Raw genomic sequence first — 13,754 nt, 5'->3', positions numbered from 1 at the left:
GTGAGAGATGATGGTGAGGGTTTTCATGACGGTTTTAATGGAGAATGGTGATCAAAGGTTTGAAATATAAAAAGAAAACATAAAAAAATAAACGCGTAATAGTAGTAGGTGTTGTTCGATGTTCTTGGGTGATGAAGGTGGTTCTTGGTGGTGATGAGGTGTTCGGTAGTGGTGGAGTTTGATGGTCATGGGACAAGAGAGATAGTGAGGAAGTGACGGTTGTAGGTGACGGATAGAGTTGGCGATGGCATGGTTACTCAACAACAAAAATATGAAAAGATGGTGGAAAATATGGGTTGTTTTTGGTGGCAGTCGATTGTGGTTATCCATGGTGGTTGTAGGAGGTGGCGGAGAGGTGAGCGACAATGGAGGATGCCGGTGGTGGATGGTGGTTATGGGTGATGATCAAGTGGGCTTGTTAATGGTGGAGGTTCTCGTGATTTTGGTTGGAGATTATGGTGCCCGTATGTGGTTGATAGAGGTCACGGTGGGAGGTGATTAAGGTGATGATGGATGGCTATGTTAATGGTGATTCACGAAAATATAGAAGAAACAGAGAGATAGAAATTGCACCGGTTGTTTTTGTGATGGTTGTGTGTTGATTGATTTCACAAACAGGAAATAGGGATATAGATATATGGTCTGTATTTTAGGTGCATATATGTATATATATTATAGATTGATGATGAGTCATGTTGATAACCAAAACAGTATCACAAAACTAATTCAATTCTCAAATCAAATGATTGAAACAAGTGGTAGTATTATTAATGAAAAAGCAACAAGTAAATGATTAAATACAATTATGAAAAGAAAAATGTGCATTCAAAACAATACAGGAAAGCCATCGGTTACTATTTAGTCAACTTAAGATTTAGGGTATTATTTCGTGCTCCGTTGGTAATCAGTGGTGTATAAAAGTCTTTAGAAAAATCCTAAATTTTTTACAGTAATTAGCTCTATTTATTTCAGTTATTATGGTATAAAATTCGGTTATTAAATGTTAAATAAAAATCACATTAATTATTCAGTTCCAACCCCAAGTAAAATATAAAAAGTTTTAAAATTCAACAAATAGTTCCTAAATATATTTTTTTAATGAGCCTATAATTTATATAGCTCTAAATAGATCATCGTTTATTTTAAAATTACATAATTTTCTTTTTAACTCGTTTACAATCAATCGAATGACAATTGAGCGTTACCTTCGTTTACTAAATAGATTCGAAATCACAAAATATATATTTAATATACTTTATTTATATATATAGATATGTTTTAAATAATAATTATCATAATATCATATTTTTATTTTATTTTACATAATTAATTTTAATAACAACGACGTATAATATTTAAAGTTATATTTCTAAATTATTATATTTACATATACATATATATTTAAATACACACAAATCAATTTACAATTATCTGTTCGTAAATCGTCGAAATTGGTCGAAAGTCACTTGAATATATGAAACAGTTCAAAATTTTTGAGACTCAACCTAACAGACTATACTTATCGTGTCAAAAATATTAAATCATATCGAGAGTTTAGTTTAAAATTAGTCAAAATTTTTCTGGTTGTCACATTAATCTAGACTGTTAAGACAGCTTCTGACCTGTACACCAGACTAAAGGGTCTTTCTCTAGTGCTGTTTTTAGTGGTTGTTCTGTGTGCCCAGAGTACTTTCGAGAGTTTGTCCACCCAACTATGGTGCTTTTTCCCTAACCTTTCCTTAATGGCATGGAATATGACTCTATTTGTGACTTCACACTGTCCATTTCCTTGAGGGTACGCTATTGAAGTAAAGATGTGTCTTATGTTTAACTCTTGACACCAACTGCTGAATGGGTTTCCTTCAAATTGCGTCCCAATGTCGTTGACTATCTCGTTGGGTATCCCGAATCTATAAACAATGCTTTCCCATACGAAGTCGCACATACATTTGCTGGTTATCGTCCGCATGGGTTTGGCTTCTATGGATTTTGTGAAGAAGTCAATGACGACGACCAAGTATTCTGCATTTTCGATGCCCTTTGGAAAGGCACCCACGATGTCAATGGCCCATTTGCAGAATGGCCATGGTGATGTGATGGGTGTCATCAGATGTTGAGGCGCTTTGCTGACTGGCACATGTTGCTGACACTCTTGACAGATCCGTATTCTTTCAGATGTATCCGTGTACATTCTTAGCTAATTTTGATTTGTTTAGTTAATGTTCTAAAATCTAAATATAAACCACAGAATCCCTTGTGAACTTCATCTATGATGGTCTCGGATTCTCTGAGGCTGACACACCGTAGGCGCGCCCCTAGGTTATACTTCCTGTATAAGACATCCCCTCTTAACTCGTACATGGGTGCCTGAACTCTGAACTTGTATGCTTCCTTTTCGTCTTGTGGTAGCGAACCTATTTTAAGAACTCAATTGTGTTAGTCATCCAATTTTTTTCCTCTTCTTCTATAGAAGCCGCGATTGGCTTAGGCTCGGTGGATTTTATGAACATCTGTTTAACTAACACTTTTTTTCTCTAAAGTGATTAAAGGTTAGTGTCGCTAGTTTACTCAAGACATCAGCTTGCTTGTTCTAGCTTCGCGGTATCTGTCAGATCTAAAAGTCATCAAACACGTCAGCCAGTGAGTGTACTAGCACTAAGTATGATTGCATTGATTTTTCATTGGTATTTAATATCCCAATAATTTGATTGGCTACCAACTGTGAATTGGCATAGTCTTGAAGTTTCTTCACCCATGTCTCCTTAGCTAATCTCATTCTTGCTAACAGGGCTTCTTACTCAGCTTCATTATTGGTTACTTTGAAGTTGAACCTCATCGCATAAGTGTGTCCTTCCTTCTGTGGACCAGTTAACAATAGTCTTGCTCCTACGCCCTTGGAGCTAGATGCGCCGTCAGTATATAATTCCCATGGATCTAGCGCTGACGCTGGGAGTTGTTTTGGATCCTGTATGGCTGGCATGGCAGCTGCTATCTTTGCTGAATAGTCGGCTAGTATTTGGCCTATAACTTCACTTCTAGCACAATAATTGATTTCATGTTCATCCATCTTAGCCCACTTGGTCAATCTTCCAGATATTTCGGGTTTGTAGAGCAGCCTCCTAATTGGTTGATCTGTCAGCATTGTAACGGGGTGTGTTTGAAAGTACGTATGCAACTGTCATGCAGTGATCACAAGTGTATATACAAGTTTTTCAAAGAGGAGGTAATTCAACTCGCTCCCCGAAAGAGCCTTGCTAACAAACTATATAGGCATCTGCGCATCACCTCGCTCTGCAATTAAGACTGAGCTTACAGCTTCCTGTGAGATAACTAGATAGAGGTTCAGGGTCTCCCCAGCTGTGGGTGTTGTTAGCGTTAGGAGATTCTTGAGGAGTGCTTTCATTTCCTGAAAGTCTTTCTTCGCTTCTTCCGTCCATTTGAAGTCTGACTTTTTGACAAAATTCTTTAATGTGTAAAAAATGAGAAGGAGCGCTCTGCAGCCTTAGATAAAAATTGTGTAAGTGCGACAAGCTTCCCAATGAGGCTCTGAGCCTATTTTTTTCATTTTTGGTGAAGGCATCCTCTCGATTGTCTCAATCTTTTGGGGTTGGCCTTAATTCCTCGGGGAGTCATGATATGCACCAAGAAACTCCATTCTTCCTCGCCAAAATTACATTTCAATGGTTTGAGCTTTTTATTGATACTCCTTAACGTGTCAAAAGTTTCAAGGATGTTCACCGGTAGTTGCTCCTCGGTGTTACTTTTTATGACAAGATCAGCAACATATGCCTCTAGGTTTCAACCTATATGTTTTGAAAATGCAGTGTCAATAGTACGCTGATATGTTGCGCCTGCATTCTTTAATCCGAACGGCATCCTTGTGTAGCAGTATATGCCCTTGTCCATGTGGAATGCAATTTTTTCCTCATCTTCCTGAGCCTTTTGAATTTGGTTATATCCCTTGTAAACGTAGAAAAAACACTTGTACTTGAAGCAGGCGAGAGATTCAACCTTCCAATCAATCACAGGTAATGGGTATTTGTCTTTTGGGCATGCTTTGTTGATATCCGTGAAATCCACACAAAGGCGCTAAGATCCATCTTCCTTAGCGACTAGAACAGGGTTTGAGACCCATGTCTGATAGTCAACTTTTACATAATCTTCGCTTTGACGATTTTATTTACTTCTCTACGCAACCATTCACGTCTTTCAGGTGCCATTGGTGGTTTCTTCTGTTTTACTGGCGTTAGGTTGGTTCTAGTATTGAGCCGGTGTTGAACGATTTCGCGCGGCACCCCTTTCATGTCGGCATCGCGCCAGAAAAAATACATCTAAGTTTGTCATGTGTCAGGTTCTTCCCTATCTTCACTTTTTGATCCGGATAGGCTGGGTTTATCACAAGGAGGTTATCCTTTACTGTGCTTGCTTCGAGTGTTTCTTCATTAACCATGACTGATGCGCATAGAGCCTCTAAAGGCTTAGACTCAAGCGTTGCGACTCCTAGCACGGGTGAGAACTTGACTAACCAATTCACCGTTGAGGGTATAGCCCCAAACTTTTGAATTGAAGTTATTCACATCAGCGCATTGTACCTTGAGTGCGATCAGACAACACAGAACTCAGCGCGTTCACCACGCCTCTTAAGTTTGTCACTGTCATCCCTTAACTCCAACCTCAACTCCAGAGTACCCATTGGCCAGGCTAATTCTCCTGAGAATCCCGAGAGCACCGTAGTTGGAGGCTTGATGGTTTCTCGGATAGGCTCGGGTTGTAGTGACCTGAACTTTTCCATGTTTATATATATTAAATAAAATTGTTATTTACATGATTAAGTGTTTCCAACATGTTAAGCAATCAAACTTGTTAAAACTTGATTAATTGAAATAGGTTTCATATAGACAATTGACCACCCAAGTTGACCGGTGATTCACGAACGTTAAAACTTGTAAAAACTATATGATGACATATATATGATTATATATATAGTTAACATGATATTATGATAAGTAAGTATCTCATTAGGTATTTTAACAATGAGTTATATACATAAAATTGAGTTTATTAAATTAAGAAACTCGAAACGATATATATAACGATTATCGTTATAACAACGTCTTACTAAATACATATGAATCATATTAAGATATTGATACACTATGTTTAATCATGATAAATTATAAGTAAACATGTCATTAAGTGTATTAACAATGAACTACATATGTAAAAACAAGACTACTAACTTAATGATTTCGAAACGAGACATATATGTAACGATTATCGTTGTAACAACATTTAACTGTATATATATCATACTAAGATATATTAATATATCATAATATCATGATAATGTAATAATTTAACATCTCTTTAGATATAATAAACAATGGGTTAACAACATTTAACAAGATCGTTAACCTAAAGGTTTCAAAACAACATTTACATGTAACGACTAACGATGACTTAACGACTCAGTTAAAATGTATATACATGTATTATTTTAATATGTATTCTTACACTTTTGAAAGACTTCAAGACACTTATCAAAATACTTCTACTTAACAAAAATGCTTACAATTACATCCTCATTCAGTTTCATCAACAATTCTACTCGTATGCACCCGTATTCGTACTCGTACAATACACAGCTTTTAGATGTATGTACTATTGGTATATACACTCCAATGATCAGCTCTTAGCAGCCCATGTGAGTCACCTAACACATGTGGGAACCATCATTTGGCAACTAGCAGGAAATATTTCATAAAATTACAAAAATATTAGTAATCATTCATGACTTATTTATAAGTAAACAAAATTACACATCCTTTATATCTAATCCATATATCAACGACCAAAAACACATACAAACACTTTCATTCTTCAATTTTCTTCATCTAATTGATCTCTCTCAAGTTCTATCTTCAAGTTCTAAGTGTTCTTCATAAATTCTATAAGTTCTAGTTTCATAAAATCAAGAATACTTCCAAGTTTGCTAGCTTACTTCCAATCTTGTAGAGTGATCATCCAACCAAAAGAAATCTTTCTTATTTATAGCAAGATATCTTTCTAATACAAGGTAATACTCATATTCAAACTTTGATTCAATTTCTATAACTATAACAATCTTATTTCGAGTGAAAATCTTACTTGAACTTGTTTTCGTGTCATGATTCTGCTTCAAGAACTTTCAAGCCATCCAAGGATCCTTTGAAGCTAGATCTATTTTTTTCTCATTTCCAGTAGGTTTACCTACTAAAATTAAGGTATTAATGATGTTCATAACATCATTCGATTCATACATATAAAACTATCTTATTCGAAGATTTAAACTTGTAATCACTAGAACATAGTTTAGTTAATTCTAAACTTGTTCGCAAATAAAGTTAATCCTTCTAACTTGACTTTTAAAATCAACTAAACACATGTTCTATATCTATATGATATGCTAACTTAATGATTTAAAACCTGGAAACACGAAAAACACCGTAAAACCGGACATACGCCGTCGTAGTAACACCGCGGGCTGTTTTGGGTTTGATAATTAAAAACTATGATAAACTTTGATTTAAAATTTGTTCTACTGGAAAAATTATTTTTCTTATGAACATGAAACTATATCCAAAAATCATGGTTAAACTCAAAGTGGAAGTATGTTTTTCAAAATGGTTATCAAGACGTCGTTCTTTCGACTAAAATGACTACCTCTTACAAAAATGACTTGTAACTTATATTTCCGACTATAAACCTATACTTTTTCTGTTTAGATTCATAAAATAGAGTTCAATATGAAACCATAGCAATTTGATTCACTCAAAACGGATTTAAAACGAAGAAGTTATGGGTAAAACAAGATTGGATATTTTTTTATTGTTGTAGCTAAGGGAAATATTGTAACAATTCTACAAAAATCATATCCTAGCTAACTTATATTGTATTATACATGTATTCTAATATATTATGTAATCTTGGGATACTATAGACACGTATGCAAATGTTTTGACATATCATATCGACCCATGTATATATATTATTTGGAACAACCATAGACACTCTATATGCAGTAATGTTTGAGTTAGCTATACAGGGTTGAGGTTGATTCCAAAAATATATATACTTTGAGTTGTGATCTAGCCTGAGACGTGTATACACTGGGTCGTGGATTGATTCAAGATAATATATATCGATTTATTTCTGTACATCTAACTTTGGACAACTAGTTGTAGGTTACTAACGAGGACAGCTGATTTAATAAACTTAAAACATCAAAAATGTATTAAAAGTGTTGTAAATATATTTTGAACATACTTTGATACATATGTACATATTTATTATAGGTTCGTGAATCAACCAGTAGCCAAGTCTTACTTCCCGACGAAGTAAAAATCTGTGAAAGTGAGTTATAGTCTCACTTTTAAAATCTAATATTTTTGGGATGAGAATACATGTAGCTTTATAAATGTTTTACAAAATAGACACAACTACATGAAACTACTTTCTATGGTTGAATGATCGAAGCCGAATATGTCCCTTTTTGCTTGGTAGCCTAAGAATTAGGGAACATCACTAATTTTGAGAATTAGTGCACGCCTAATTGACGCGAATCCTAAAGATAGATCAATTGGGCCTAACAAACCCCATCCAAAGTACCGGATGCTTTAGTACTTCGAGTTTTATATCATGTCCGATAGATGTCCCGGAATGATGGGGATATTCTTATATGCATCTTGTTAATGTCGGTTACCAGGTGTTCACCATATGAATAAATTTTATCTCTATGTATGGGATGTATATTGAAATATGAAATCTTATGGTCTATTATTACGATTTGATAAATATATAGGTTAAACCTACAACTCAACAACATTTTTGTTGACGTTTAAAGCATGTTTATTCTCAGGTGATTATTAAGAGCTTTCGCTGTTGCATGCTAAATTATGGACAAGATTTGATGTCAGCATGCTTGTATTATATTGTTTAAAACTGCATTCGAGATTTACTTTGTTGTAACATATTAATATTGTAAACCAATATGTATTGGTAGTGTGTAAGTGTGATATTTTTAGATTATCATTTCTGGATAATCTAGGTGGTGTCTTTTTAACCTTGTCGATAAAATAAAGGTTATGGTTTGTTTTAAAAACGAATGCAGTCTTTGAAAAACGTCTCATATAGAGATCAAAACCTCGCAACAAAATCAATTAATATGGAACGTTTATAATCGATATGAACGGGACATTTCAGTTGGTATCTGAACGTTGGTCTTAGAGAACCAGAAATTTGCATTAGTGTGTCTTATCGAGTTTGTTAGGATACATTAGTGATCTGGACTTCGACCGTGTTTTCTTTAAAAACGATTGCTTAACACTTTTGTTGGAAACTATATATTATTAACATGTAAATATTATGTGATATATTAACCTCTTAATGTGTTTGATATTGTGTGATAGATGTCTACCACTAGTACAAATCCCATCAATTCACCTAATAATAATGAAGAGTCGAATATATTTTGGGAAGATTCACAAATTCCCGAAGAAGAACCGGAAGAGGAGGAACCGGAAGAGGATGAACCGGAAGAAGAGGAACCGGAAGAGGAGGAATCGAAAGAGGAGGAACCGGAAGAAGAAGAGGTTCTGGAGGAAGAAATATTGATACCTACAGTAATTCGATTAAATAAAAGAAAATCCTCAACCAACGGACCAAAGTTAATAATGGTCAATGGTGTTTCCGCCGAGGAAGCAAAATATTGGGAAGATTACCAATTTTCCAATGAATCGGATCCCGATGAGGATTCCGATGATGTTATAGAAATTACCTCGACCCAATTTAATAAAGAGAAAGAAAATAATAAGGGAAAAGGTATAAAAATAGAGAAACCTGATTCCAACCTCGATGAAATTTATATGTATCGGCAACATCCGTATTTTCTAAAATGTAACAATGACCCGGGAACCTCTAAACCACCAGGTTTATCTAAACCATTGTGGAAAACGACGGCTCGTATCAGAGGAACATCATATATCCCTAGAAAATTAGGAAAACGAACCAAGTCTGAAGAAGAAGAAACCAGTGATTCAGATTAGAGGGCTGTAATCATGTTGTGTATTATATGTATTGTAGTGTGCTTGTCCTTTTATGTTCTATGTAAAAATTGCTTGTATTGTTTATTAATTATCTTTTACGAATCTAATCCTTGTCTATTTTACAGTATAAAAACAAAATGGACGTTAAGGATAGACAACAGAATATTTTAGAAGACCTACCAGAGGATATGATTGAGGAAATCTTGTCTAGAGTCGGTCAGAATTCATCAGCACATTTAGTTATGGTGAAATTAACTTGTCAAACATTTGAAAGACTTTCCAGAAATGCCTTAGTTTATAAAAGGCTTTCCTTTGATAGGTGGGGTATATCACATTGGGGAGACTGTAAGTTACGCTGTGTTTTCTTTAAAGCGTTAAATGCGGGGAACCCAAATGCAATTTTACGCTACGGGTTAAGAACCTATTTTGACTCAACATATCCCAACATAGGATTTCGAGAGTTAGAAAGAGCTTCTAACATACAACATAAAGAAGCATGTTATGCTTACGGGTTAATAATGTTCGCTTCTCATCAAATTGAGAAAAAGAACATTGGGTTGCAACTTTTAAATAAAACGTTCCCACAAGTGACGGACTCGGTAGTTGAGATGAGAAACAAAGTTTTTAGATTATTACGAGGCTGTTGGACATTACGAAACCCTCGTCCTTTTGAAAACAATACAACATGCTGCCTAGCCAATGGTCATAACGGTTACTTTCCACAAAACCAAGGATGGGAAGTCGTCTTAGTAAAACCAGAATGCATGACTTATTTCTGGACTTATGAATTACGTGTCTTTATTTCCTTTGCTGAACAAGTTGCGTATTAACTAGATTTATCTTCATAACTGTCCTGTATCAAAGTGTACTATATTTCATGTTATATGTAATATAGCGAAGTTGTAAGTTTGAAGAATATTTGTATGTGATATATTATTATAATCAGTTTTTCATATTGAATTGTAGTAGTTGAATTGTATATTAGCTACTAAGTATGAACTTAACGGGTAGGTAGTATCTGAATTTAAACTTATAAAACGCTAATATGAAGAAAAAGCTTTTATAAATGAGTTCATATTATGCTACGAAATACTATTGACTACTCTTAATATTCTATATGATTAACTTAATTCTTTTGGGCTATTTTTGAAGGAAATGGCACCGGCGACTCGTCAGAATTTGAACATGAGTGAGGAAGACTTCGGTGTTTTCCTTGAAGAAAACATAGCCGCAGTACAGGATACGATGCAAAATAACAATAACTCTGGATCTCGCAGTGAAACTAATTTAACAAGAAATCGTGTAGGATGCTCCTACAAAGAATTCACTGCCTACAAACCTTTGGAATTTGATGGAACCGAGGGTCCAATTGGATTGAAACGGTGGACCGAGAAGGTTGAATCGGTGTTTGCCATAAGTAAATATACTGAAGAAGACAAAGTAAAATATGCTATGCATACCTTCACAGGTACGGCACTAACATGGTGGAATACCTATCTCGAGCAGGTAGGACAAGATGCTGCTTATGCACTACCGTGGTCAGCATTCAAGCAATTGATGAACGAGCAGTATCGTCCCGGAAACGAGGTCAACAAGCTCAAGGTAGAGCTTAGAGGATTACGAACGCAAGGTTTTGATATCACCACGTACGAACGACGATTCACCGAATTGTGCCTATTGTGTCCCAGAACGTTCGAAGACGAAGAAGAGAAGATCGACGCAATTGTAAAAGGGTTACCGGGAAGGATTTAAGAAGATGTAATTCACATGAGCCCCCTCCATACAAAAGGCAAGTCGAATGGCTCACAAATTAGTGAACCAGATCGAAGGAAGGATTAAAGAGCAGACGACTGAAGAGGCTAACATGAAACAAGTCAAGAGAAAGTGGGAAGAAACCAATGACAAGAGTCATCAATACAACAACAACAAGCACAACCACACTCGCAATAACTTTCCCAATAACCGCAACATCAATCGCAACAACAACTTCAACAAACATCACAACAACAACTACAATAATCATCCCAATAACAATAACAACCGCAACAAAAACAATAATCAAAAACTGCAATGCCAACGGTGTGAAGAGAATCACTCGGGGTTCTGCATAACATTTTGCAACAGGTGTAAAATAAATGGTCATAGCGCGACAAAGTGTGAGGTCTACGGACCAATGTATAACAGAACTAAAGGAACAAATAATGCCGAAACAAGTAATGTCGGAACAAGTAGTGTCGGAGCAAGTACTGCCAACGTAGTCTGTTATAAATGTGGAAACCGGGCCACATTATTAAAAATTGCCCGAATCAGGGGAATACTAGTGGGCAGAGCAGCAGAAGAGTTTTCAATATTAATACGGTAGAAGCGCAGGAAGACCCGGAGCTTGTTACGGGTACGTTTCTTATTGACAATAAATCTGCTTATATTTTATTTGATTCGGGTGCGGATAGAAGCTATATGAGTAGAGATTTTTGTGCTAAACTAAGTTGTCCACTGACGCCTTTGGATAACAAATATTTACTCGAATTAGCAAACGGTAAATTAATTACAGCAGATAATATATGTCAGAATCGAGAAATTAATTTGGTTAGCGAAACATTTAAGATTGACTTGATACCAGTAGAGTTAGGGAGTTTTGATGTGATAATCGGTATGGACTGGTTGAAAGAAGTGAAAGCAGAGATCGTTTGTTACAAAAATGAAATTCGCATTATACGAGAAAAAGGAAAACCTTTAATGGTGTACGGAGAAAAGAGCAACGCGAAGTTAAATCTTATTAGTAACCTGAAGGCACAAAAACTAATAAGAAAAGGTTGCTATGATGTGCTAGCACACGTCGAGAAAGTCAATTTCGAAGAAAAGAACATCAATGATGTTCCCGTCGCAAAAGAATTTTACGATGTATTTCCGAAAGAATTACCGGGACTACCTCCACACCGATCCGTTGAATTTCAAATAGACCTTGTACCGGGAGCTGAACCAATAGCTCGTACTCCATACAGACTCGTACCTAACAAAATGAAGGAACTTCATAGCCAATTACAAGGACTTTTAGAGCGTGGTTTCATTCGACCAAGCACATCACCGTGGGGAGCTCCTATTTTGTTTGTCAAGAAGAAGGATGGTACATTTAGGTTATGTATCGACTACCGAGAGTTAAACAAACTTACCATCAAGAATCGTTACCTACTACCGAGAATCGATGACTTATTTGATCAACTACAAGGCTCGTCGGTTTATTCAAAGATTGATTTACGTTCTGGGTATCATCAAATGCGGGTGAAGGAGGATGATATTCCAAAGACTGCTTTTAGGACGCGTTACGTGTAGTGACCCGAACTTTTCCATGTTTATATATATTAATTGAGAATGATATTTACATGATTAAATGTTTCCAACATGTTAAGCAATCAAACTTGTTAAGACTTGATTAATTGAAATATGTTTCATATAGACAATTGACCACCCAAGTTGACCGGCGATTCATGAACGTTAAAACTTGTAAAAATGACATGACGATATATATATGGATATACGTATGGTTAACATGAGATTATGATAAGTAAGTATCTCCATAAGTATATTAACAATGAGTTATATACATATAAACAAGACTACTAACTTAAGGATTTCGAAACGAGACATATATGTAACGATTATCGTTGTAACGACATTTAAATGTATATATATCATATTAAGATATATTAATATATCATAATATCATGATAATATAATAATTTAACATATCATTAGATATAATAAACAATGGGTTAACAACATTAATTGAGATCGTTAACTTAAAGGTTTCAAAACAACACTTACATGTAACGACTAACGATGACTTAACGACTCAGTTAAAATGTATATACATGTAGTGTATTTAGATGTATTAAAATACTTTTGGAAGACTTCAAGACATATATCAAAACACTCATACTTAACGAAAATGGTTACAGTTACTTTTCCGTTCTTTTCTTTCATCAAGAATTCTAGTCGTATTCTTACCCGTATTATACACAGCTTCAAGAAGTACTTACTATGAGTATATACCAATAGGAACTAGCATGGGATTCCACTCTTGATTATGTCATGTATGAATAATCAATTTTAACTTCTACCATAAGCTAGTCAACTAACTAGAACTCCTTTTAACCCCACTCACTACTCACCAATTACCACTCATCATTCACTCCATTTCACTTCCAATTCTCTTTCTAATTCTCTCTCAACACACACACACACTATTATGAACGTATTTTTCCAGTAGTTAATCATCATCTTCATCAAAAATCACTTCAAAAATCAAGCTATAATCATCATAGGAAGAACACTTCAAGAACACTTCAAAAATCCCTTCAAGTTTACTAATTTACTTCCAAGCTTTCTAATCCATTCCAAGTAATCATCTAAGATCAAGAAACCTTTGTTATATACAGTAGGTTAAACCTTTGTTATATATAGTAGGTTATCTTTCTTATTCAAGGTAATATTCATATTCAAACTTCGATTCAATTTCTATAACTATAAACTATCTTAATTCGAGTAAAAATCTTACTTGAACTTGTTTTTGTGTCATGATCCTACTTCAAGAACTTTCAAGCCATCCAAGATCCTTTGAAGCTAGATAATTTCTTGTCACTTCCAGTAGGTTTACCTACTAAACTTGAGGTA

The sequence above is a fragment of the Rutidosis leptorrhynchoides genome, chromosome 1, assembly GCF_046630445.1.
Source record: "Rutidosis leptorrhynchoides isolate AG116_Rl617_1_P2 chromosome 1, CSIRO_AGI_Rlap_v1, whole genome shotgun sequence".
NCBI classification, from domain to species: Eukaryota; Viridiplantae; Streptophyta; class Magnoliopsida; order Asterales; family Asteraceae; genus Rutidosis; species Rutidosis leptorrhynchoides.
The sequence above is the reverse complement of the archived record's forward strand: the minus strand, read 5'-3'. Positions refer to the sequence as shown.